Source organism: Podarcis liolepis (assembly GCF_965112155.1).
Source record: "Podarcis liolepis genome assembly, chromosome: 9".
In the NCBI taxonomy this organism is placed as follows: domain Eukaryota; kingdom Metazoa; phylum Chordata; class Lepidosauria; order Squamata; family Lacertidae; genus Podarcis; species Podarcis liolepis.
In genome coordinates this window covers 41,173,049-41,198,025 of record NC_139564.1, presented here as the reverse complement: position 1 = coordinate 41,198,025, position 24,977 = coordinate 41,173,049, and the positions used below count along the sequence as shown (strand labels likewise).

At 41.1% G+C, this 24,977-nt stretch overlaps 1 long non-coding RNA gene across 7 annotated transcripts in view; it reads left to right on the top strand.

Moving 5' to 3' along the window:
- Nucleotides 1-11,144: 11,144 nt before the first annotated feature.
- Nucleotides 11,145-24,977, top strand: part of LOC310714655 — a 28,548-nt gene continuing 14,715 nt past the window's right edge. The window contains exons 1-3 of one of the 7 annotated variants that reach the window (XR_014529924.1): nt 11,145-11,446; nt 12,745-13,047; nt 15,290-15,533. This is a non-coding gene — a long non-coding RNA (uncharacterized lncRNA). Of the gene's footprint in view, nt 11,447-12,741; nt 13,048-15,289; nt 15,534-24,977 lie in introns of all 7 variants that reach the window. The other 6 variants (XR_014529925.1, XR_014529926.1, XR_014529927.1 and 3 more) reach the window with 6 other exon arrangements.

Here is a 24,977-nt window from a genome sequence, read left to right as displayed (position 1 = left end):
ATTGTACATTTTGTCCTACTTGAATTTGTGGATATATGATTTGTAAGCTGGTTTCCACCTCCCAACTGGATGACCACTTTGGGCACAGCTCACCATGGAAGGACAGCATCAAGCACAATAAAGATAGACTCAAACTCTTCATTCACTGCATCCACCACACCAATACTGGCTCTGTTTGTTTGTTGTTTGCAGGAGGGGAGGGGTGTTGGCCTGAGTCAAGATGCTCTCAGTGAGTCCCTTCCTTGACTTGGCACACCTCCTCTTCACTGCTGCCCAGGCCATCTCACAATGTCCAGAGAAACCTGGGCCACTTCCAGCTCTAGTCATAATAATAATAATAAAAACAGAGCATGTGGGGGGGGGGCGGGATAAGGCACTAACAAAAGAGTGTGACATATTTTGTACACACACACACACTTTAAGTCTCTCTCTCTCTCTCTCTCTCACACCCACACACCCACACACCCACACACACACCCACACCCACACCCACACAGGCTTTTCTAACCGAGGCAGTGGCAAATGTTGGTCTAATTGCAAAGAAACAATTTGTGGAAGTCATCAAATGCCAAAAAAATTAGTAAGTGTTCCCTTTGAGCTTGAGGCTTGAGCTTGAGGCTTATTCCTGCCCACCCCCAGTCCACTCTACTGGACCTGCTGCTGCCAATGTTGCCTATTCCTTTGCCCTCCCCCTTGAGCAGATCACGAGAGCAAAGAAAGAGGAATCGTGAGGCCAAAGGGGCTTGGCAGGTCCCCAACAGTACCAACCCTTGACGATCGCCCTGAAACCACCTTTGGAAGCTTGAGACTCCTAAATCTTTTTATCCAGCAGTGATCTTTATATGTGCAAGTATTTTGTTCTGTTATTGGAACACACTGTCCTCTCTCCTCCTCCCTCTCTCCCCGCCCCCCATGACTCCCCTCTCTTAATTTTTACAAATCTCCAGAACATGATCCTGTTTTGCACAAAGTGTAAACGGCACAGTTGATCTAAGGCAACACATTTCCTGGAGAAGCCTGAACTGCACATTTCCAGGTAGCAACATCACCAGAGAGACTCAGAGTGCTAATTTGCTGGGCTGGCAATTAAATGAGAGGAAATTAACACTTAAGAGTGTGAATGATAGCAATGTGTATTGCTGAAGGGAGGAGAGGTGTAGTCAGTAGCCCAGAGACAACAGCTCCTTGTCTTCAGGGCTGCCTGCTGGTACACTTGAGTTTGGGACTGAATAAAATGAAGTGCTTTTCATTTCCACTTTATAGACAGCTAGATCCATGACTCACCTATGGCCAAATACTTGGATTTAAGTAGAACTTGAAGCCAATGGAACAAAAATGGGTTCATATTCTAGTATTCAAGCTTAACAATGTTGTGGATCAAGCTATAAATTTGTAGATGTGAAACCTGTCAGTATTGATTGTGTTCAAATCTCCATATGTCTCAAAAGGGTTTATTTTACCGTTTTCCAGCAGCTACCCAGGAGGTGAAAACTCTAATCCCCTTGAAATATAACACCGTTTCAGGCCAAGAAATTCATATCATTGTAGTGCTTATGTGCTTATTTAGTGTATGGGAATGTCAAAGTCTTATTTTACAGCCCCGGGTCCCCCCCCTCAAAAATCCATTTGAGTTTTCTCTGCCTTTTGTACATCACCAAGGGTAACGCTAATATGTTTGGTTGTTTTCAGATATAAGAATTTATAGGCTCTAAAGTACAATGGAGGTTTTTTTGCAGTGCCACCAAACAAATGGATGGATTAATTTACAGTGGAATAAAATCAAATCTTGGTGGTTACTAAGCAGGAAAAGTGGTATTCCAACTCTCCCCACAAAGCAACATGCCATAGTTTATACAGTGGCTGGTGTTCTGTTCATGCCAATTTAAGCATTAGAAAAAGCAATACATTGCTATCTAGCTGGAATTAGTATTCAGTAAAAAGAGTGTGTCTGTCCAAAGAAGTTAAATAAATTGTAAAACAGTTTAGGTGATCGCTTCTGCTTGACCAGTTACATTTAAAAGAGTTCATTTAATGAGTTTTGAGTTTCATAGAACTCTGTCCACCAGCTCCTGAGTAAACATTAACATTCTTAGAGGAAGGACCCTTAATTGATGCATCTTCCCGCCCCCCTCTTTCTATGGCCATGATCAAAACAACCACTAAATGCCTAAATTAATTCCCCTCCCCCAATATCCACATGTGCTGTTGCCAAAATAATACAGTGGAACCTCGGTTTTCGAGTGTCTCAGAAGCAGAACATTTTGGAACCTGAACACTGAAAACCTGGAAGTAATTGCTTCCATTTTTGAATGCACCTCAGAAGTCAAATGGCTTCCGCCGTGTGCTTTTCCATTTCCTCAATGGAAATTGCCAACAGTCCTTTGCACCTTGATTGTCGGACATTTCAGAAGTTGAATGGTCTTCCAGAATGGATTACATTTGACAACCAAGGTTCCACTGTAGATGCTGTTCACAATGGTGTCCAAAAGCCCCACTCAAGTTTCTCTTCTTCACAATGAGTGGGGACAGGGAGTGTGTAGGAAAAATACCTTCTGGGAATTAGGTATTGGTTTAGATGTCCCAGATCAATATGCCACCCACGCCCTCATGGGTCTTCATTGCCTTTCTGTTTTTCTTTTCTTTTTAAAAAATGTATGAACCAGGGGCAAAATGTCTAAACTTCCCATTGATACCATTGTGCAGATTGAGCACTTTTGCTTCAGCATGAATGCCGTATATTTACCAATGAGGGAACCACAAAGAGTACTGCTGCAGTCATGCTCTTGGGGTACATCCGCACCACAGACTTAAACTGGTTCAACAGCCATCCCTCTTCCCAGGGAAATCTAGGAATTGTACCTCAGTGAGAGAGATAGGAGTCTCCTAGCAATTCCCAGCAAACCATAGCAAACGACAGTTTCCAGGATTCTTCAAGGGGAAACCATGACTACTAAAGCAGCATACAATTGATATAAAGATATACAGTTATACCTTGGATCCCAAATGCCTTGGTACTCGGACGTTTTGGCTCCTGAACGCTGCAAACCCAGAAGTGACTATTCTGGTTTGTGAATGTTCTTTGAAAGCCAAATGTCTGACAGTGCTTCTGCAGCTTCCGGTTGGCTGCTTCCTGTAGCCAATCAGAAGCCACACTTTGGTTTCAGAACGTTTTGGAAGTTGAATAGACTTCCAGAACAGATTCCATTCGACTTCCAAGGTATGACTGTAGTGTGGATGAGGCCTTAGATTTAATTAGAGGTATGCAAACAGTTTGCACAAATCATGACCCGAGGCTGGGTGTCTTGGAATAGTCAATACAGGAGGGAAAACAGAGTGGATTTCAAGGGAGAAGTCAAACCAGGCAAGCCACAAAGCAACAAATTTGGATCTGAGCCAATTTTTGTGGTAGGTGGCACATCATGAGTTTTACTTCCTTTATTCTCTCCCTCCAATCCATATTTCCCTTCCTTGCTGAATCTTACCACCCTAATGATACCCTCTGTATTGCAACCAGATTGAATTAATGAGTTTTTATGGACTATTATAAGTATATTGTGGAGATCCCTGATATCATGTATAGTAAGTCTGAGTGCTGAAGAAAAAAAATGGTATGTGATTTTTATTCCCAGTGTAGAATCTGGATTATGTGTGTGGAAGCTTTGAGTTCCTTAACACAACGAACCCAGCTGGATTGGATGAAAGGTCCATCTAGTCCAGCCTCCTGCTTCTCAAAGTGGTCAACAAGATGTCTCAAGGAAGCCCACAAGCTGGATATGAGGTCAATACTATCACCGCTATTTTCCCCCTTTGAAAAACAATGTTACTCAAAAGTAGATTGTCTATGATGATAGATGCCCCATACAGCCACCATGCAGACAAGCTACCTGCCTTGTAGAAGGATTCAGTTTGCTACCATTTTCTCTTCTATCCAAGTTGAGTAAAAAAATAATAATAAAAGATTGGGGGAAAGACGCAAAATTCACCTGACTCTACTCCATAAGACAGCTTTATTTGGTAATGTAATTGAATATAAAATATTCTAAGTGCCGATTTTTTAATATCTGTACTTCCATTCTTGCAATTTTATGGTAGGCCTGTTAAAAAGGTGACCTTTGAAGTTATTAGCAGAACAAATTAAGAAGTAACATATTGATAGCTTCATTGTGGATATTGATTTGCGCTCAGACATTCTTGCTTTATTGGTATGGTCCCCATGGGTATTTCATCTGTATGATAAGTGAATAATTAAATGCTCTGCAGTTAAGAATGTTCTGTTCTGAAGTTGCTTACTTATTCTAGGAACCTAGTGCTAACAGTACATACTGCAATTATGTTTGTGGGTTTCCCCCTTACATATTGCTGGCTTGCTGCTAGAAGCAGAGAGAGCTCTTGGCGATCCCCTTGTGGTGGCTTTTGGAAGAAGCAAAGATGTTAACAATTTGTTCACAAGATTTGCTGGGGGCCAGCTCCTGTCCTCGGTATTTTTATCCCTCCTCAATGCTGTGTAATATAAATGGGGGGGGGGGGTTTCTAACACACAACCAAGAATAGGAAGAAAGCCCCGCTACATAAGCCTGAACATGCCTCTAAAAACATTCTCTGGATTTCTGTATCTACAACCAATATTTTGGGAGTTTTTCCTTAAAAAAAAATAAAAATTCATGCAGGAGTAATTAGTTATTTTCAGTGTGTATTTGTAAAAGATCAACAGCTTAATAAAAAGAACAATGAATGTAGTTCCCCCCAAAGAAAGAAGCTACTCAAGAATGAAATGTATGGATGCAACATTTAACAGCCTTCGCTCACAGTAAATGAAGATTGAATTTGAAGAATGGAGAGTGGATTTATAGCCTACATTTGGGCTGTGAAATGAGAATTCTTTTTATTGTTGTACCAGAATACTGCTGGCATTTCAATTACATAGATGGGAATTCATGGATGGAGAAAACTTTGGTGCATATGCCTGTCTTGGTGACAACTTTAGACATAGAGCCACAAGTGCACAATTGACTGTTGTATCTGTCCAACAGTAGGGCCATAAAGTCTAGAAAATTTTGCCCAAACAAAGGATATCAGGCCTCCAAATATATACCCTCTTTCTGGGACAGCTTTTTTTCCAAAGGAACCAATAAATATGTACAGTACATGTGAGAATTGGTTTTCTATTGAAATCAACAATGGGTCCTGCATAGGCTCTGAATACATCCAGGCATCTGAGTGCATTTGGAGCTGCATGACTGATGACAGCTGTTATTATTATTAATATCCTACAGTAGCAACCATGATCAAGCAGTATTAAATAATACAACTGGAGTATTAATTGACAATCAGTAGTTCAAGGTGTAAAGATGAAAGATTCCTGCTTCTCTGGTAGCCGCCAAAGATCTGCTTCCCCTTCTGAGGTTCATTAAGAAACATTAAGATAGATGTCAAGCCTGGTCTCTGCAGCCACAGCAGGTGCTGTGATTCTCCAGCAGTTTGAATTCACCCTCAGAGGATTGTTGACTGTTATCTGTGGTATAAACAGCAACTCATTTTTTCCCCCATGTAAAGATTCAAAACAACTACTGTCTTTACTTCCTTAAATTTAATGGTGGGTCAAGCTGATGCCATGTCAAGCACATTTTTGAAAAAGCAAACTTAACCCTGAGCACTTAATCTTTTGACAAAAAGCAGCCACTTGGGCTGTGTTTCTGGATCTAGACTGCAGCAAATGGGATGCTAACTCTCATAGGAGCCAACTCCTAGGGGCTGAGGCCCCCAATAAAATATTTGAGGGGGGTGGCCCCCAGTTGATGGGCAGAATCTTTCTATTTAAGAATGGTCTATTACGGACCTCCATCTATTCCCATGGAAGCCAAAGGGCAAGGGATTCTAAATATGTGCATAATTTTGGTAAGGCTAGAAGCCATTTAGGGATCTCTTCACTAAGATTAGTCAATAGCAGCAGCAGCTGAGTTACTTAAATAAACTAAGTCTAAAGCCTACAATCCTGAACTCTCTTACTAGGGAGTAGGCCTGACTGAACACAGTGAGACATCCTTTTGAGTAAACCTGCAAAAGATTTGTGCTGAATTATGAAAATAAACCCTAAACAGAAAATGGTAGGAAGCCAAAAAGCCACCACCTTTATGAAATTTGAGGAAGAAAGGAAGGCTAGGCTGTTTATAAACAACAAGAATAAAATACAGTAATATAAATAAATAAACTTATTAAAAACATAGACTAAAAAAAAGTAGGGCAAAACTGATGCCATGTGGGTTTTCCTGGGGAAAGTATTCCATTGATGCTGTAAAGGTAAAGGATTCCTGGACAACTGAATTCAGTTGAATTTGACTATGGGGTGCTGTGCTCATCTCTTTTTTCAGGTCGAGGGAGCCAGCAGTTGTCCGCAGACAGCTTTTCTGGGTCATGTGGCCAGCATGACTAAGCTGCTTCTGGCACAATGGGACACTGTGATGGAGGCCAGAGCGCATGGAAACGCTGTTTAGACCACACCACCACCCATGCCCCATTTTTTTATGTTGTAGCAGCCAGTGAGGCAGAATGGTGTGGGATGGTCAATGCACTACTCCTGCCACTGTGCCTGGACCACAATAACCTTCCTGCTGCCTCATCCCTGCCCCTCTCACTCTCCAATACCAACAGCAACCTCCACATTGGGAAGCCAAGTAACCAACACCACTCCACTCCACTCCACTGGCTGCTAGTACATAGATGGGGAGCGACTACACAAAAGCTCCAATTTCTCATTACTACCTTCTCATCCTGCCTTGGCGATGGCAGACAGAGATGGGCCTCTGATGACCATCTCAGAGTCCAGGCACGTTCATATGAGGAAATGTGGAAGAGAAACAAAAAGCAAGACAAAAAAAGTGGAATGTCAATGTCAGTCCCAGTGGGGACTCTTGGGGCTCAGAGGTACCAATAATTGCTTGAAAATGTCTGATGCTGATGCCAGACCAGGTGCAAATAAACATCTGTATTCTGGTCCTGGACAGACGATAGCACATACTATTGTTGCATGTTTGAATTAAGCTTGGAAAAGGATTCTAAGCATCAAACCGGCTAGAAGAGAAAGGGGGAGGGATTAAGAATGTCAAGTCAGGAAAGTGGGTTGTGAAAAGATAAGGTACTGGACAGAGTGGGAGAGAATGAGTTGTAGGTCAACTAGCTGTATGCTCCAATCCCATTTAGTTGTCTGCATACAAGGAAACAGTTGCGCACAGAGTGCACTTATAAGTTGTATCTGGAATTTCAGATTGTGAGACATTCTGTGGCAAATGCTCCAGTACATTTGAAGTATAAGATTACATCAGTTAATTCACAGGCTACAAATCAAAAACATGCTAGGTGGAAGAATTATTGTCACTTGGCCAACACAGGGCCCTTAGGACGCCCTTCATGTTTTTCCAGAAGTTTCTTCATTGCCTCAGAACTCTAGTTCCAGCCATGGCTCAGCTCCACCATGTTGTGAAGACCACAATGGCAGAAGAGACAGTGACCAGAGACTGACAAATTACAGGCCAGCTGAGCCAGCACCATACTCTTATGTGGTGGTGCCCTGAGGCCAAGAAATCCCAGTTTTTGGTAACAAAGCTGGGATGCTGCTGCAAATTCCAACACCAGCTGCAATGAAGGGAAGACTTGCCTGTCCCATCGGTTGAGTGAGATCCAGCTGCTCAGTTCTCCTGCTTTGCCTTGAAGAACAACACTAAGGAATCCTGTCATTATAAGGACATTTCTTTAATATCATTTTTAGTGTGAGTTTTTTTGTAAGTCACTTTGAGAGGTTCTCATTGCAGTGTACCCATGCACTTAATATTTGTAAGAGCGAGGGAACTGAAAAAAGTGAGTTCTTTTCTATCATAATTTTATTTCATTCTTTATGATCCTGGTGGCCAATGAACAAAAAGTGTGTGTGTGTGTGTGTGTGTGTGTGTGTGTGTGTGTGTGTGTGTGTAAGACACAAGGCTTTTTACATAGATAAAATAGAAGAAGGTGAAATCATAGAAGATGAATTAATTAAAATACAAACACTAATAGAATTAAAATAGCATTAAAAACCCATTAAACATAGGCAATAACAATAAAAACGTCGCAGCATTGGCCCTTCCCTCAAACACATTCAGTTCCCAAAAGCCTGTTGTAATAGAAAGGTCTTCAGCTGCTAGCAAAAGAACAACAAGAAGGGAGCCAGTCTAAATTCTCTAAGTAGTAAGTTCCGAAGTTTGGGGACAGCCACTGAGAAGACCCTCTCCTGCATCCTCACCAAGCATGTCTGTGAGGATGGCAGGACTAAGAGAAGGTTTCCTATTAAGATCTCATAGCACGGGCAGGTTTGTGTGAGGGAATACAGTCTTTCAGACCATCATCTATCTATCTGTCTATCTATCTATCTATCTATCTATCTATCTATCTATCTATCTATCTATCTATTATTTCTTTTGCTGATTCCTAGCATAGAGTTAGGTAAATAGCCAAACATTGACATTAACAGACTTCTTTCTCCAATGGAAAGAATAAAAACCTGAAACAATTTGAGCGTCTATGTCATGACATTCACCCAATTGCTCAGTTCAGTAATTATGCAGAATGGAATTAACATTCCAAGTCAAGTTCCTGTCCATTAGGATATGCTTACTGTGTGTGAATGACTAAATCTGTATACAAAGTCCTCTTTCATTTTGAGAACTGTATAAGCAAACTTTCATGGATTCTTTTCTGAAAGAATTGACTGAGAATGATGGATAAATCCATTAGCAAACTGTGATGATGATAGCCTTACTTGGTCACATTACGAGATGTCAAACTACCATTTGCTAAGAGATGAATTGCTAAGTAAAGTGGTAACCGCCAGTAGGTTTTTAAGCAGAGGGAATTCAAATTTTAACCAGCTTCACCCCTCCTTTTAACCTGTGAAACTTGACCGCAATCGTCAACAGTGTTTTAATTTGGCCAATGTTACTAAAGGTTAAGATGTGCATTAGCTCAGTGCAGCAATTTAGAATAAAAATTGCATGCTTGCTTGCTAGTCAGAATGAGAAATAGGAAATATTAAGTTTTAATGCAATTGCTACTGAAGCACCTGTGGAGGGCTCAAGCACAAACAAGGAAATTCTGGGGAAATGGGCATGAAAAATTGTTGGGTTATTTATTTTGCTACTTACCATGAGGGTAGAGATCACAAGGGAGCCATCCTTCACTCTGTGGAGATTGAAGAGGCTGTACAATATTGTTAGGCTGACATCAGTCTTGCACCATCAAAATTTCCTTACTCTGACTCAAATTCCCATGGCACCATGAGCATCTGTGGGGTGTGTGTGTGAATAATAAGAAGCCAGAATGGTCAGTTTCTCTGCTTTCATAAAAATAAAACAGAACACCCTTCTAGCTTTTGTAGTACCTGAGAGATGAGGCCAAATGCACTACACTTCTCATCTTTTGTGCGAGAAACTAGTCTGCTCCCCATTTCGGTGTATTACTTTGTCCCTCCCCACTAGAAAAACTCATGCAGTTGCTCATACATGGTATATTTTAAATTTACAAGCAAGAAGTGACTATTCAGACTCTCTCCACAGTTTAAATTTAAAGCATAGCTTATCTGCATTGAACTATACTAAATATGAACTCTTGCTTAAGTCCATGTGCCTTGCTGGTTCAGACCAAGGTCCATCAAGTCTAGCGATTGCAAGAATCCTACCCAAAGAAATTACCATTAGTCCATCAGTAGTTCGTCTAAGATCAAATTACACCTCAGCTATGAATATGTTTAGCTAGAATCAGGAGCTTACAACCTCATCCTTGATGCTACCATGGCATTCACTTACCATGGTCAAATCAGGAGCATCACATGGGTATCTGTCATTTTGTCCATGTGCCACCTAGAACCATTGTGCTGAATGTTACAGTTTCAAACAGTTCCAGTCCTGCTTTCCCTTAGCCATATCAGCATTACAATGGCTTCTATATGCTTGGGACGAGCCACAGATAAGATGCAGGTGTTGAGAAGGCTGTCCAAAGTGTTTCAGCATTCAGGTTAATCTTTATTTATTTATGAATAGTGGAAGCAAAAAAGATTATGGAGCTGCTCATTTTACTCAGACTTTTAATTTGTGAAAGAAGCCCTGGAGCTTCATTGCCTTCCATCGTTGTAATATGAGCCTACCTAATTTGCATGTCCTGAGCCAGCCAAAACACTTCTCTGAATATTTTGATGCAGTCCTTTCTCAACCAAAAATTCACACAAGAGCATATATTAAGTGACAACAATATTACAAATGCATGAGAGGGGAAATGGCAAAAATGTGCGCTGTTAGGCAAAATTGCATACAAAAATACATAAATATGGAAGAAAATTCATACAAGTTTTCATCTAGACTTTTAAAAACGAAGAAAAAAACATTCACAAACTGATATGGAAATGGGGCACACTGAATTTAAGAGTGGAAAACTGAGAAATTGGGAGAAACCAATATAGACAGATTCATTCCTCCCATCCCTACCATATGTCGGGACTGTTAAAATTCCTGTTCCATGATTGCAGTCATGGGATTGTTGTCTTTCACATGACGTGGTATGTTTTAACTCCACAAAGTGGGAAATGATGGAGACAGGATGTTGGTGTTACTGTGTTCCATGAAGTGGGACTATTGTCCTTTGTTCTTTCTCTTTGCTATATGATGCTAGAGAGATAGGGAGCCATGTTGCAGTGCTCCGTGTGTGTTTATATGTAAATAAAGTAGATTAGCCAACATGCTCTGTGGATCCCTAAGCGTGCCGGTGTCTGCTGGCATCGGTCGCTGTGATGTTCGGGCTGAAGAAAGCTTTTGAAGCTCCAGATCGACCAGGAGGGAGAGAACATGCCAGTGGGCATGTGTCTCTACCAGGGTCCTACTCGAGTGTAGGACGAGCTCCTGACAATGACAAGGCCCTCTTGGTCACTGACAGTGATTGAAGGAAGGTTCTTCCCCCCTCCCCCAGTGCTTCTCCTCTTCACTGAGCTTACTGGATGGCTCTCTCCATAAAGCTCTGGTAGGAAACCTCCTCAGCTTGCCACATCTCACACTTCATGAGTGGCCGCCTCAGCCACTCCCTAGTATGGAAGGGCATCCCAGTCACCCAGGCAACCTGGCCAACAATCCCCACCCAGCTGGAACCCTCATCGTAACATGAGTGCATCCCAGTCACTTTGACAACTGGTCCAGTGCTCTGTTTCACCATTTGAGGCAGCTCCTTCTGCATCATCTCCACTGTTGCCTGCCAATTAGCCCAATCCATTCCTCCTTCCAGCTTGGGTGGGGGAGCAACGACTGCCATCCTTCTCAAACACGCAACCGCACAACTGACATCTGAGAGGCAAACTGTGGTGGCTTCATGAATTTGGACGTGATCTTCCCTTGCACTGTAGATCAACTGCTGGGTTCCAGGCTGAAGGAAGAATGAGGTAGGGTTTCATCTATTTTTAAGTATATATTCGATGTTTTCAAGAGTGATTTCAGCCCTCATGACAGAGGGGGACTAAAACCTCTTTGGCATGAGCAGAACAGAGGGTGGGCAGGCATTGTGTAAGCTTCTCCATCTGTCCCTGCCAAATCACATCAATCCTGACATGCAACATTCCTGCTGTCACCGTGCCAAGCCTTTCTTGAGCAACCATAATATGCAGCGGTTTTGTAACATATACAATTATCTTTGGGCCAGCCTCACAGAGCTACTGGTCACACAGCAACTGCCAAGAAAGCGGGGCTGGCTGCAACCACCTCACATTGACGTTAACCTTCATTTGGGAATCTCTCAGTCCTTATTTGGTTACCTCAGGACTCAGAGAGTGGATTTCTAAACTTATGGGACAGTAGTGAATCATGGAATAGATGTCATATTTAACTTTTCAAAGTAGCCGATATATTCTCACAATGCACTGTTGTGTGTTGGCTGCAGCAATCCCGCCGCCCGTGAGAGACATTAGTTTTGAGTACACATCCAATATGACTCCAAAAATACCAAGACCCTAAATAAATTTCCTCAGTGTGTTTTTTAAACAGCCCATGTCTTTAAATTGGGAAGTATTATCCATACCCTGCAAAAATAAAGAGATTTAACAGGGAAAAACCCCACCGTTGACTTCTGCATATTTTTAAGATTTAATCACTCCCTTGGTTATATGGAAGCTGGCAGACAGTTTTCACTTGCCTCATGAAAACAGCCCTTCAAAGAAAGTTGTCCTTGGCTGTGGGATGATTCAGAGCCTGACCCTGCTTTTGCTGAAGTCTGTGGCAGAACTTCTTATTCACAGAGTGGAACAAAAATCAGACTCTTGCATTAATCTCCTAAAGAGGCAAAGGATGGAATGTTATTGGGAGTCTGAGCAGGGCAAAGGTGAGGGGCTCAACCAGTGAGACCATCTGCAAAAAACAAAAACCCAAAGAATTGCCATGATTCAGCAAGCTATAGTCCACAGTCTTCTTTCACATGATGCTCAAGAAAAGACCACAACAAAAACAACAGAACAAAGAGTAACAGATGATGAATTAACTTTGGGAAAGGGCATAGTTCAGTGGCCGAATATCTGCTCTGCATGCTGGGGTCCCAGTTCAATCCCTGGCATCTCCAGGCAGGGCAGCGAATGTTCCCTGTCTGAAAGCCACTACCAGTCAGTGTAGGCAATATGGAATTAGAAGGACAAAATTGTGTGACTCAGTATAAAGCAACTCTCTGTGTTCTATTTGTACTTTGACCCAGCAGATCCTTTACCCTTTACCTTCATGATAGCCACCTCAGATTGAAGAAATAAAAGAGTTTTATTTCAGAATCCAGTTTCATGTTTCTATCATGCACAGCTATGGTGGCTAGCCCTGCCCACATCACTACACTTGCTGTCCATGACCTGCCGCAGCGCTGAATATGCATAGGGTGCCTCCATCCCAGGAGGAAGCCTAGATCACCACAACTGCCCTCGTGTGAATGTACTCTACATGGATACATCAGTAGGTGTGTAGTATGTCTTTGGGGCCATTTCAGCCGCTTGCCAAATGCACAAATGGAAGGGTATGTGTCTGCATTAGTGGTAGGGGATAGGGCGAGCTCACACAGCACCACAACTGCCTCTCATCTGCTTTAATCAGTGAGGGGGTTTTATTGAACCGCACTAAAGGATGCTTATTTCATCCCTCTGCAACCCCACACATCCATGGATTTCTTGCAGTTTCCCTTTTTAATTTTTGGTCGCTGTGCCCTCCTATGCACCACAGTACTTATTAACTATGCCTTTTGCTTATTTAGCCAAATAAAATTTTGAAAATAGAATCTGTATTATATTACTGTATGGAAAAACATGGGCAATGCAAATGCAAATATTCATGAAACATTCATAAGTTGTTATTCAAAATGCACAGTAATCTGCGCCAATATGGTTAACAGGGCATATAAACCAGTGTCAAGGGGCTGATCATTTTTCTCTCCTTCGGATTATAGCAATAGATGTTAATTAGAAATCATTTTCAAAAAAATGTAAAATCGAAAGCATTATCATGGTCCATTGGAAAGCAAATATCCATTAGCATTGTGGCATTTGACTGTGTACTACATATATGAATCTGACAAGAGTTAACTCCTCTGATCCAGTCAGGGTCACCTGCATAGTAATAAGCACATGTGGCTGATGTGGTGTAGATGCACATCTGGAGTGGTTGTAAGTCCTCATCTTCATTGCCATTCCCAGGCAGGCCCAATGGATTGACTAGAAGCATCTTTTGATGCATGTAGAGGCATTCTGGCACCCTGTGTCACCAGCTATTGCACTGTGGCAAGCTAGATGAAAGAAAAGCTCTTGTCTTATATCTCATCAACCAATTATATCCCTTTAAATTTGTTGGATAAGGTAAAATCCAATAGTAGCCAAATATGAGCCAAATGACCAACAGTCATATATAGGTCATAACTTTCCAAGAATGATTAGGGAACTTCTTTGTAAACAGCTGCTCGGTAGATGAGTCAAAGTGTAATTTTCAATGTTCCCAAAACTCAAAATATCTCATTGAAGGTCCATCCTGAAGTCCTACAAAAAAGAAAAAGTGCAACAAAGCACATTCTGGCAAATGAAGCATTCAGCGAGTGTCTTAGTCATCTGCTCTCTTCTCCAGACTCCCTGGTGAGCTGATCTTTTTAGACTTGCTTTTTTAAAAATCTACTCTTTGCACTCTGACTGGTAATGGAAGCATCATGCAAGTAATTGAAAAACCCAGTTCTGAAGGAGCCATTAAGCGCATGTCAGTATTCCATGTCTACATCACTGAGAAGAGAAAGGAATTTACCTTTTGTAGGACTAAACTAGCTTAGCTAGATGAGCTATTCAGTTCATCAGGTTATACAATGGGATGATAGTTAAAGGTGGAGTTCTTTCCCATTGCTTGTGTTTTTGGTTTTGTCCTTCAGGAAGAAACCAAACTTTTGAGTAATCACTTTCCTCGCAGCCTCCACCTTTAATCCTGAACCTTTCCTAAAACCGAGGTGCAACAATCAGAAACAGAGCAGCAGACTTCTCAGAACACTGCTGCCACCACAGACTTGACCTCTCTCCTCCATCACCTTCATTTGGGGGGGGGGGCTGATACTGGTTAACATTAAGAGGAAGAGAAGACCAAAATAATTGTGTGCTTCCTTAATCCATTAATGACAACAGGGGAATTGTAAGGAAAAGTAGTGGAAGAGCTCACTTACTACTGCTTCTGCCAGCTACCTTTTAAACCTTTCCCAGCAGAGATCCATCTATCCATTTATGCTATGTCTTTCCCCTCCCCCATTAATAAAAACATTTGTTCTATGTCATCAGCACTTGTCAATCACATATAGCAGAAAAGAACACACTTTTTCCATGTATAAATACTTTAGGGTATAATATCTCTCAAGAGGCTCTCTTCTCTCTTAACTTTCTGCCTAAGGAAGGATGAATCTGTCAATTTTGGTTTTTCTCGGTTTCCATTTCCAGGCTTAGCTTCAGTTCACCACATTTCCACATCCGTTTGCTAATGTTTTGGTGTTTTTTTTTTAAAGGTTGGATCTTGAGAATTTAGGCCACATTCACACCCTACATGTAAAAGTGCTGTGATATCACTTTAAACAGTCATGGCTTCCCCCAAAGAATTCTGGGAGATGTAGTTTGTTAAGGGTGCTGAGAGTTGTTGGGAGACCCCTATTCAACTTCCCAGAAAAGCAATAATAATAATAATAATAATAATAATAATAATAATAATAATAATAATATTCAGAATGGTTTTTGTATGTGTTGTAGATTCTACCTGCAATTGGGGAAGAGATGTAATTCTTGGATAATGTAATGGCAGGTCATCCCACTTAGCTTTTGATAACCATCCCATATTCTGATCTAATCTACAAGAGAACAAGCACAACCTGCATAAGTACTACAGGCCGTGTCCAGAAACTGGAAGAAAACACACCACTAGGCACATAAAACACAAAGGTGGAAGAAACCTCTCAATCTAGTTGAAGATCAGCTGAGAAGTGCAGAGTTACAGGTATTTAAAAAGCAAACAAGGCTGCTTTGTGGTAATGATGTTTTTCGGGAAAGCGAGATGTTTTGGGAAAACTGACATAGGGCTTTCTTTTTTTGGAAACAAGAACTGGAGCAGTTGCAAAATGCTTTACTGCTCTTTCTAAAAAGTGTGAAAACAATGTTTCTTTTCCACAGAAAATTGGGCAAAGGCTGCAACATTTCGTGCCCTAATCAGATGAGTCTGCATCTTGCAAAGGAAAAGTACAAACTTGGAAGTAAACATCCTACTGTTACAGTCACCTCCCATGCCCCATCCTTCCCTAGCAAATGTTTTTCATTCTGAACTGGTTTATTGCACCCATTCCTTTTGCTAATGAGAGCCTAGCTGTGTGTGCCTCTCATTTCGGCTTCTAGTCCATTGCCCTTCTGTTTTGCATTCCCTCAGAGGGTTGCCTGCCTTTGTCACTTAAGGCACTTACAGACAGCTCTAACTACAGGTGTTGGAGGCATGTTTAATGCTTCCAGGTTCTGCAGTCCAGAGCTCCTGATCTGATAGAGATTGATGCAAGGTAGTGTGGAGCATATGCCACACCTGCCTGCCTACTCTGGGACCCTTTTGATATCTCCCTTGTGTTACCCAGCCTAACTGGGCACACAGAAGGATGCCATCTGGGCACACTCATTGAAGTTGTGTATTGCATACCCTCCAACATTTTTCTGATGAAAATAGGGACGTCCTATTCCATAATAATAATAATAATAATAATAATAATAATAATACCTCGTCCATCTGACTGGGCTGCCCCAACCACTCTGTGTGGCTTCCAACATATATAAAAACATAATTAAACATTTTAAGAAATTTGCCTATACAGTGGTACCTCAGGTTACAGAAGCTTCAGGTTACAGACGCTTCAGGTTACAGAGTCCGCTAACCCAGAAATAGTACCTCGGGTTAAGAACTTTGCTTCAGGATGAGAACAGAAATCGCGCAGCAGTGGCATGGCGGCAGCGGGAGGCCCCATTAGCTAAAGTGGTGATTCAGGTTAAGAACAGTTTCAGGTTAAGAACAGACCTCCAGAACAAATTAAGTTCTTAACCTGAGGTACCACTGTACAGGGCTGCCTTCAAATGTCTTCTAAAGGTTGCATAGTTTCTTATCTCCTTGACTCAGGGGTTATATAACTCCATACCCTTCAACATTTCTCCAATGAAAATAGGGACATCCTAAGGAAAAGCAGGACATTCCAGGATCAAATCAGAAGCCGCAATGTTTCTGTAAATCCGGGACTGTCCTTGGAAAATAGGGACACTTGGACGGTCTGATATTGCTATATTTTCTTTTCCTATTTAAATTGATCGGCTGCATGTTTCTTTGCGCCAAATATATTTTCATAAGCTAAACCAATGATTCCATTCTCCTGTACAACACATAGGGCTGGATCTAGATCTAAGTCATATTTGAAAGAGACCCATTGACATCTGGCAGTGTGTGCACATGCACCAACCAGGACTCCTTCTCCCTCCCTCCCTCTCCCCCTTCTTTCTCTACTACCCCTTTCCCATAGACATGGGTCGGTTGGACAAGTGTATAAGCTTACAACAAATGAAAACTTGAAGAGGGAATTTGTTACACACAGAGACTAGATTTTCTTTGGGGGGGTGGAATTAACAGACTGTTATTGGTATGACAGTCAAGCACAAACTTCAGCATGTTGTTATGTGTTATGTTATTACATTGCATAGGATCCACCCAGTTTCTCTGTTTGTATACGTCTAACCTATATTGAAAGCCCTCTTAAATGTCATTTGAATAATGCACGGCAGCTTATTGGGAATGGAAATGAGACTGCTTCTAAATGCAGGCTAATTGAAGGTTTTAATTTGGAGGCTGAGGAAGGAGTGTGAAGAGTAGGAGCTAAGGAACTGAGGTGTCGTAGAAGCTGTGATGCAGTTTGTTGTGTGGGCTGCCTCTTCGATCAATCCACATTCATGGTACTCTGGGGGAAAGCAAGATTTGTAACAACCAAGTGGCCATTCTAGTTCTGTTTGCAAGCAAGAGACAATTGCTTTCCACAGTCAGTGCAATCGGTGTGGCCCCAAACCATGGATCTCCCTTCCAAATGAGATTAGACAGGCATTCTCCTTGCTGAACTTCAGGGGCTGAACCTTCTCCTTTTAAGGTAGTGTTGGGTTTGATGATACTTTTTATTGACCCATTTTCTTGTTGTTATGTACACTGCTTGGAAATTAAGTGGTATCTAAGTGTTTTAAATAAATAAATAGGCTTAAAGTGTAAAAAATCTCATGCACACTTTAGTCATCATTGCATTAAATGATATATACTCATAGGGGCTGCAGGATTAGCCATATAATAAAAATGGTCATCCTAATAAATAAGTCATTTAATCCATCCTGATAAATAAAACATTTATTTATTATTAGATTGTTTGTATGGAAGAGCCAGCTCAGGCCAGTGAATGAGAAATACTGATAGCTGTAAAATTATTATTATTATTTATTATTATCATCATTATTATTATTTGTTAAATTTCTGTACCGTCCTATACTTGCAGGTCTCAGGGTGGTTCCCAAGATAAAATCACAATATAAAAACACAAAATGCATCATCCAAAGAAAAAGAACCCAATAACACTCCCTTCCATCTAAGATGGTCCTACCAAAGTCCTTTGGTTATCAATAGAACTCAAATTATTCACGGATATTGACTTCCGGTCGGTGCCAGCGCTTAATGGCGGTCCTAGCTCCGAGCTCCGGAGAAGGACTGCTTCGCAAGTTTGGGTCTTACCCGCTACGGCAAGCGGGGGACCCCTAAAATCCCAGGCGCTGAAGCCTGAGAACAAGGAGACTCGGTGGGCACCTTCGCGCCCCCCGGTACCGTGAAAGAGCCTTTTTAAAGGCTACGGATCGACATCGGGAGAGAGCGCGGTGCTGAGAGTCGCTACCCAGCCTGCGAAGTGAAGCCGCGTCGCCATAAGCGGAGAGCGCCGATTCCTTCCTGAAAAGAAAATTTGGACTGAATTCCCGTGAGTAAGAGCTGAAAAATAATCGGGACCCTTTAAATTTTAAAAATTGGACTAAAAACGGGGGAGATTTAAACAAAGGAAGTCTGCCTCCCCCCGACTGCATGAAAGCGAAAGCAACGGAGCTCTAAACTTGCATCCGTTTAAACCCGCTCTTTAATCAGCTAAACCGGACATTTGGACCTTTGATCTCCCCTCTAGCTAGCAGGGCAGAGGGGAGGTGATTTGGATTAATAACTGCATGACCTATTGGAAGTAAAAAACCTCTGCCGTCTTACCCATCTGAAAGCATGAAACGGTCTGCCTTTTTAGCACACTGAACTGACTTTTCCCTGTGAAGTGATACTCTGATACAAAGTTTCCACAGTGCCTGGCTACTGTGTAATACAAGAAGAAATAGTATAAACTGGACAACTGTGGCAGTTTTTTAGCAATACTGACTTTGACTGTGTTAATCTCTTGTTTTATATCCTGGACAATCTCCTTTGTTTTTGTATTTGGAATTTTGTTCTATGGCCATTTTGATTTGCTCCCTCTAGAGGATAAAGTAAAGTCCGGCACAGCCTGATAGTGGAATTTTCCAAGGGAGAATAAATCCCGTGGGAATTGACCTTGACATGAGTGGCTCACAAGAAGAGATAGTCACAAGAGCCAAGACCAAGCAACATCAACAACAACAGCTGCAGCAGCAACAGGTAAAGAAAAGAGGTTCAATTTCAGGCGCAACAGCCGGATCAGCAGGAACAACAGGACAAGACAAAGGAGCAGCCGTCTCTATGGAAGCTGTGACAGATGCTCTGCTTAAGATAAACCAAACTCTGGAGTCTTTGACAAAACAGACTTCAGAGAACACACTAAAATTAACAGAAATTTCAGCAAGATTAAACCAGAATACAGAATCTATAAATAAATTGGTGGAGGAAAATGCCACTACGCGCCAAATTGCGGAAGACGCCAAAGCCACGGCGGGAGAGACACAGGAGAAATTAGAGCCGATTGCCAAGAAGGTCTATGAGCATGATGCAACTTTGGCCTTGTGGGAGTTACAGAGGAAAGAGAGAAACTTAAAATTAAGACTGATTCCGGAGAATGAAAGAGACAACCTTGTGGAATATCTGACACGGGAGTTTGCGGATTGCTGGGACCTTGAGGAAGACGAATTCAAAATCACGACTGCCTTTAGATTGGGTAAAAAGCAAGACAGAAAGACCCCGAGAGACTGCTTGATTACACTCAGATCTAAGGAGGAAAGAGATAAAATATTAAGACTACACTTTGAAAAGGCCTTGCAAATTGGAAATTCAGCTGCACAGATCTTCAAAGACATCCCAAAATACATTTTGGACTTAAGAAATTTCTACAAGGACTTAGCTCTTTTGTTAAAGAAAAATTCTATCCGCTTCAGGTGGGAATTCCCACAAGGATTGTCATTCGACTACAAGTTAAAGAAGGTGAAAATAAAGACAATTCAAGATAAAGATAAATTTTTGGCAAGATACCAGGAGGACCTACAGAAGGGGACTGTGGATGTACTTGCAGAACAGAGGAGAGCATTGGATATCCTGAATCTCTCGATTGGACAAAATCCACCACCATCAGAAGAAGAGCAACAACTTGGAGCTGTTGGAGGTGCCCTAGGAAAATAGCAAGATGGCTCTGCAATTCCTTAGTTGGAATTGTAATATACCTGAAGGAGCGTCTCCACCCCCATCGTTCTGCCCGGACACTGAGGTCCAGCGCCGAGGGCCTTCTGGCGGTTCCCTCATTGCGAGAAGCGAAGCTACAGGGAACCAGGCAGAGGGCCTTTTCGGTGGTGGCGCCCGCCCTGTGGAATGCCCTCCCATCGGATGTCAAGGTGATGGACAACTACCTGACATTCAGAAAACATCTTAAGGCGGCCCTATTCAGGGAAGCTTTTAATGTATGATATTTTAGTGTTTTTTGGTTTCTGTGGAAGCCGCCCAGAGTGGCTGGGGAAACCCAGCCAGATGGGCGGGGTACAAATAATAAATTATTATTATTATTATTATTATTATTATAATGGGCTCAATGGGCCTTTGAAGAGAAGACAAGTATTTCATATATTGAATAGAGAACAACTGGACTTGATATGCCTACAAGAAACTCACATAACCAGAGCCCATAGGAGACTACTTATAAATAAAAGGCTAGGACAAGAATTTATCTCATCAGACAAAGTTAAGAAGAGAGGAGTTGTAATATATGTGAAGGAAAAATGGGCTCCAAAAATGATATTCAAGGATGAACAAGGGAGATATCTGGCAGTGGAGATACAAATACAAGGAGAAAAATTTCTAGTGGTTGGAATTTATGCACCAAATGAAGGCAAATCTGACTTCTTTAAGAGACTCCATGAAACCCTCACTGACTATTTGGATTACAATATGATCATCATGGGAGACATGAATGGCGTGGTCTCCACCAACATGGACAAGGCACAAAGACTAACAGTTAGCAAGGAAGGGAGACTCCCTAAGACTTTTTTCGAAATGACAGAAAATATGGACTTGATAGATATATGGAGAACAAGGAACCCTCTGGAGAGAGAGGGAACTTTCTTCTCCCAAGCAATGATGACCTGGACCAGAATCGATCAAATCTGGATTACTAGTGGAATGGCTCCAAAGATTAAGAAAGTGGAAATCTGCTCAAAAACTTGCTCCGACCATAACGCCGTGAAGATGGAGATGAAACTCACAATAACTGGTCAATTTAGATGGAGAATGAATGACACCCTCTTTCGAGACAAGGAGATTCTCACGAAGGCCCAAAAGACCCTAAAAGATTATTTTGAAATAAATTTGAGGACCGACGTGGAGAAAAGAGTGATCTGGGATGCAAGTAAAGCGGTTATGAGAGGATTTTTGATTCAACAAAATTCAATAAAGAGGAAAAAACAAAATGAGAAAAAAGAGAAGATTTTGGAAATGATAAAGGAAGGAGAGAGAAAATTAAGAACAAAACCAAAATCTCAGGACATTTTAAGAGAAATTAAGCTATATCAAACACAATATATGGAATTGATGAACCAAGAGATTGAATGGAAGATAAAGCAAATGAAGCAAAAGACTTTTGAATCAGCAAATAAATGTGGCAAACTTTTGGCATGGCAACTGAAGAAAAGGCAGAAACTAAATACAGTTACAAGCCTAGAGGTGGATGGAAAGAATATATCTAAACCTAATGAAATTAGAAATTGCTTTCTAAGTTATTTCAAAAAACTCTACACTCAAGGCCCGCAAAATGAAGAAGATATAGACAAATTCCTTGGAAAATATGGATTACAAAAAATCTCTCATCAAAGCAAGATGGACTTGAACCAGAGAATCTCAGAACAAGAGATAGAGGCTGCCATTCAGAATATGCAACTGGGCAAATCTCCGGGACCAGATGGACTGACTTCTAGATACTACAAATCGCTGAAGGAATGGTTGACTCAACCATTAAGAGAAGTGTGTAATGAGATTCTTGAGGGAAAAAGGGCGCCTGAATCGTGGAAAGAGGCATATATTTCACTCATACCAAAGTCAGAGACTGAAAAGACCCAACTTAAGAACTACCGCCCAATATCACTCCTTAATGTGGATTACAAAATTTTTGCAGACATTTTGGCAAAAAGATTTAAAAGAGTTTTGATGGAGAAGATTCATAAGGACCAAGCAGGTTTTCTCCCTAAAAGACACCTGGCAGACAATGTAAGGAATGTAATAGACATTCTGGAAAAGCTAGAGGTGAATATAAACACTAAAGCAGTATTGATTTTTGTGGATGCGGAGAAAGCCTTTGACAATATTTCTTGGAGTTTTATGAGGAAGAATCTTCATGGGATGGGGGTAGGCCAGGGTTTTGAGAATGGTATGGCTGCAATATATTCTGAACAAAAAGCTAAACTGATTGTAAACAATGTTGTGACTGAGGAACTTAAGATAGAAAAAGGAACACGACAGGGGTGCCCGATTTCCCCATTACTTTTTATTTCAGTTCTGGAGGTGTTGCTGAACATGATAAGAAACGACCAGCAGGTCAAAGGTGTGCAGGTCGGAGCTAAACATTATAAGTTAAGAGCGTTTGCAGATGACCTAGTATTGACTTTGCAAGAGCCAAACACTAGTACGAAAAAGGTTTTAGAAATAATACAACAGTTTGGCCAGGTAGCTGGATTTAAGTTGAACAAGCAAAAAACTAAAGTTTTAGGGAAAAACTTAACAGATATGGAAAAGGAGAAATTTCAAGAGGAAACAGGTTTGACTGTGGTAAAGAAGGTGAAATACCTAGGGGTTTACTTAACATCTAAGAATGTGAATTTGTATAAGGACAACTATGAAAAATGTTGGTCAGAAATTAAAAAAGATCTAGAAATATGGTCAAATTTGAAATTGTCAATGTTAGGCCGAATTGCAGTAATTAAAATGAATGTATTGCCTAGAATGTTATTTTTGTTTCAGACCTTGCAGATTCTTGACAAGATGGAATGTTTTAAGAGGTGGCACAAAGACATTTCGAAATTTGTCTGGCAGGGCAAAAAGCCCCGAATTAAATTTAAGATATTGACAGATGCTAAGAGGGGGTTTTGCCCTGCCGGACCTAAAATTGTACTATGAGGCTGCAGCTTTTTGCTGGCTGAAAGAATGGATGCTCCTCGAGAACACGGACATCTTGGATCTGGAAGGTTTTAATAATGCCTTTGGTTGGCATGCATATCTTTGGTATGGTAAAGTCAACAGTGCCTTTAAAAACCACATTGTCAGAAAAGCATTGATTAATGTTTGGATAAGATACAAAGATCTATTGGAAAATAAAACCCCTAGATGGGTGTCACCAGTGGAGGCTAAAGCAGTGAAGAAACTCAATATGGAGGTCGGATGGCCGAAGTATTGGGAAATCTTAGAACAGGATGGAGATAAGTTCAAACTACAAAGTCAGGAGAAATTGAAGCATAAAGTAGAAAATTGGTTCCAATATCGCCAAATAATGGAATTTTTTAAACAGGACAGGAAAATTGGCTTCCAGGTGGAAAAATCAAAATTAGAAACCGAACTGTTAGAACCCAATACTAAGAATTTATCTAGAATGTACAACTTGCTGTTGAAATGGAACACACAGGATGAAACAGTTAAATCGGCTATGGTTAAGTGGGCTCAGGATGTTGGACATAACATTATGTCAGCTGACTGGGAATGGTTATGGAACACCGGTATTAAATTTACGGCATGCAATGCCTTAAAGGAAAACATTATGAAAATGGTATACAGGTGGTACATGACCCCAGTCAAGCTGGCAAAAATCTATCATTTGCCTGATAATAAATGTTGGAAGTGTAAAGAGACTGAAGGTACCTTTTATCACCTTTGGTGGACATGCCCGAAGATTAAGGCCTTCTGGGAAATGATCTATAATGAAATGAAAAAGGTACTTAAATGTACCTTCCCTAAAAAGCCAGAGGCCTTCCTTTTGGGCATTGTCGGCCAATTGGTGACAAAGAAGGATAGAACTTTTTTTATGTATGCTACAACAGCGGCAAGAATACTCATCGCAAAGTATTGGAAGACACAAGATTTACCCACTCTGGAAGAATGGCAGATGAAAGTGATGGACTATATGACATTGGCCGAGATGACAGGCAGAATCCGTGACCAACGAAAAGAGACGGTGGAAGAAGACTGGAGAAAATTTAAAAGTTACCTTAAGGACCACTATAAACTTAATGAATGCTAAAAATGTTGTGGTTCTCAGAAACAAAGGGGTACAGGGATATAAGGTTAGAATATAAAAAAAGGACTAAGATGACAGAGATTTGAAAGCAACAATTGGGAGTTGCTAGTTGAAGTATGGACATTGGGATGCAGAGAGGGGGGGTATGGGGAAGTCCAAGAAAAGAGGTTTATATGAAAATATGTTTGAAACTATGCGTGTTTGTTTGTCACTTTTAGTGTTTGTTTGTCTTTTTAAAATTTTGTAAAACCAATAAAAATTTTATAAAAAAAAACAACAACAAATTATTCACGGATATTTGTCCTACTGATGGGGCAGACTTGGGTAATCTTTCATACTATAGCACCCTGTGCAAGGCCAAAACCTGGTACCCTCAAATGGGGCTTCTCAATTTTGTGCCTCCTCGCTGAGTGCCACTCACACCACCCTAAATCTGGTACTGCTGTTGATTTCAATAGGACATAAATGGCACAATCTCTTACTGGAGAGAGTTAATTAACTAATATGATTAGAACAATTTATCAGACAATTTATTTCATTGTCCAGCCTTTAGCAAAAACTTTATCCAGGATACTGTATATATATTTATATTCTTTAAGCAATACTAGTTTCATACCAATATATAAAAGTGGTCCCAAGAAAAACAGTCAGTTTGGGGGGTGGGGGTGGGGGAGGAAATCATGTCTCAT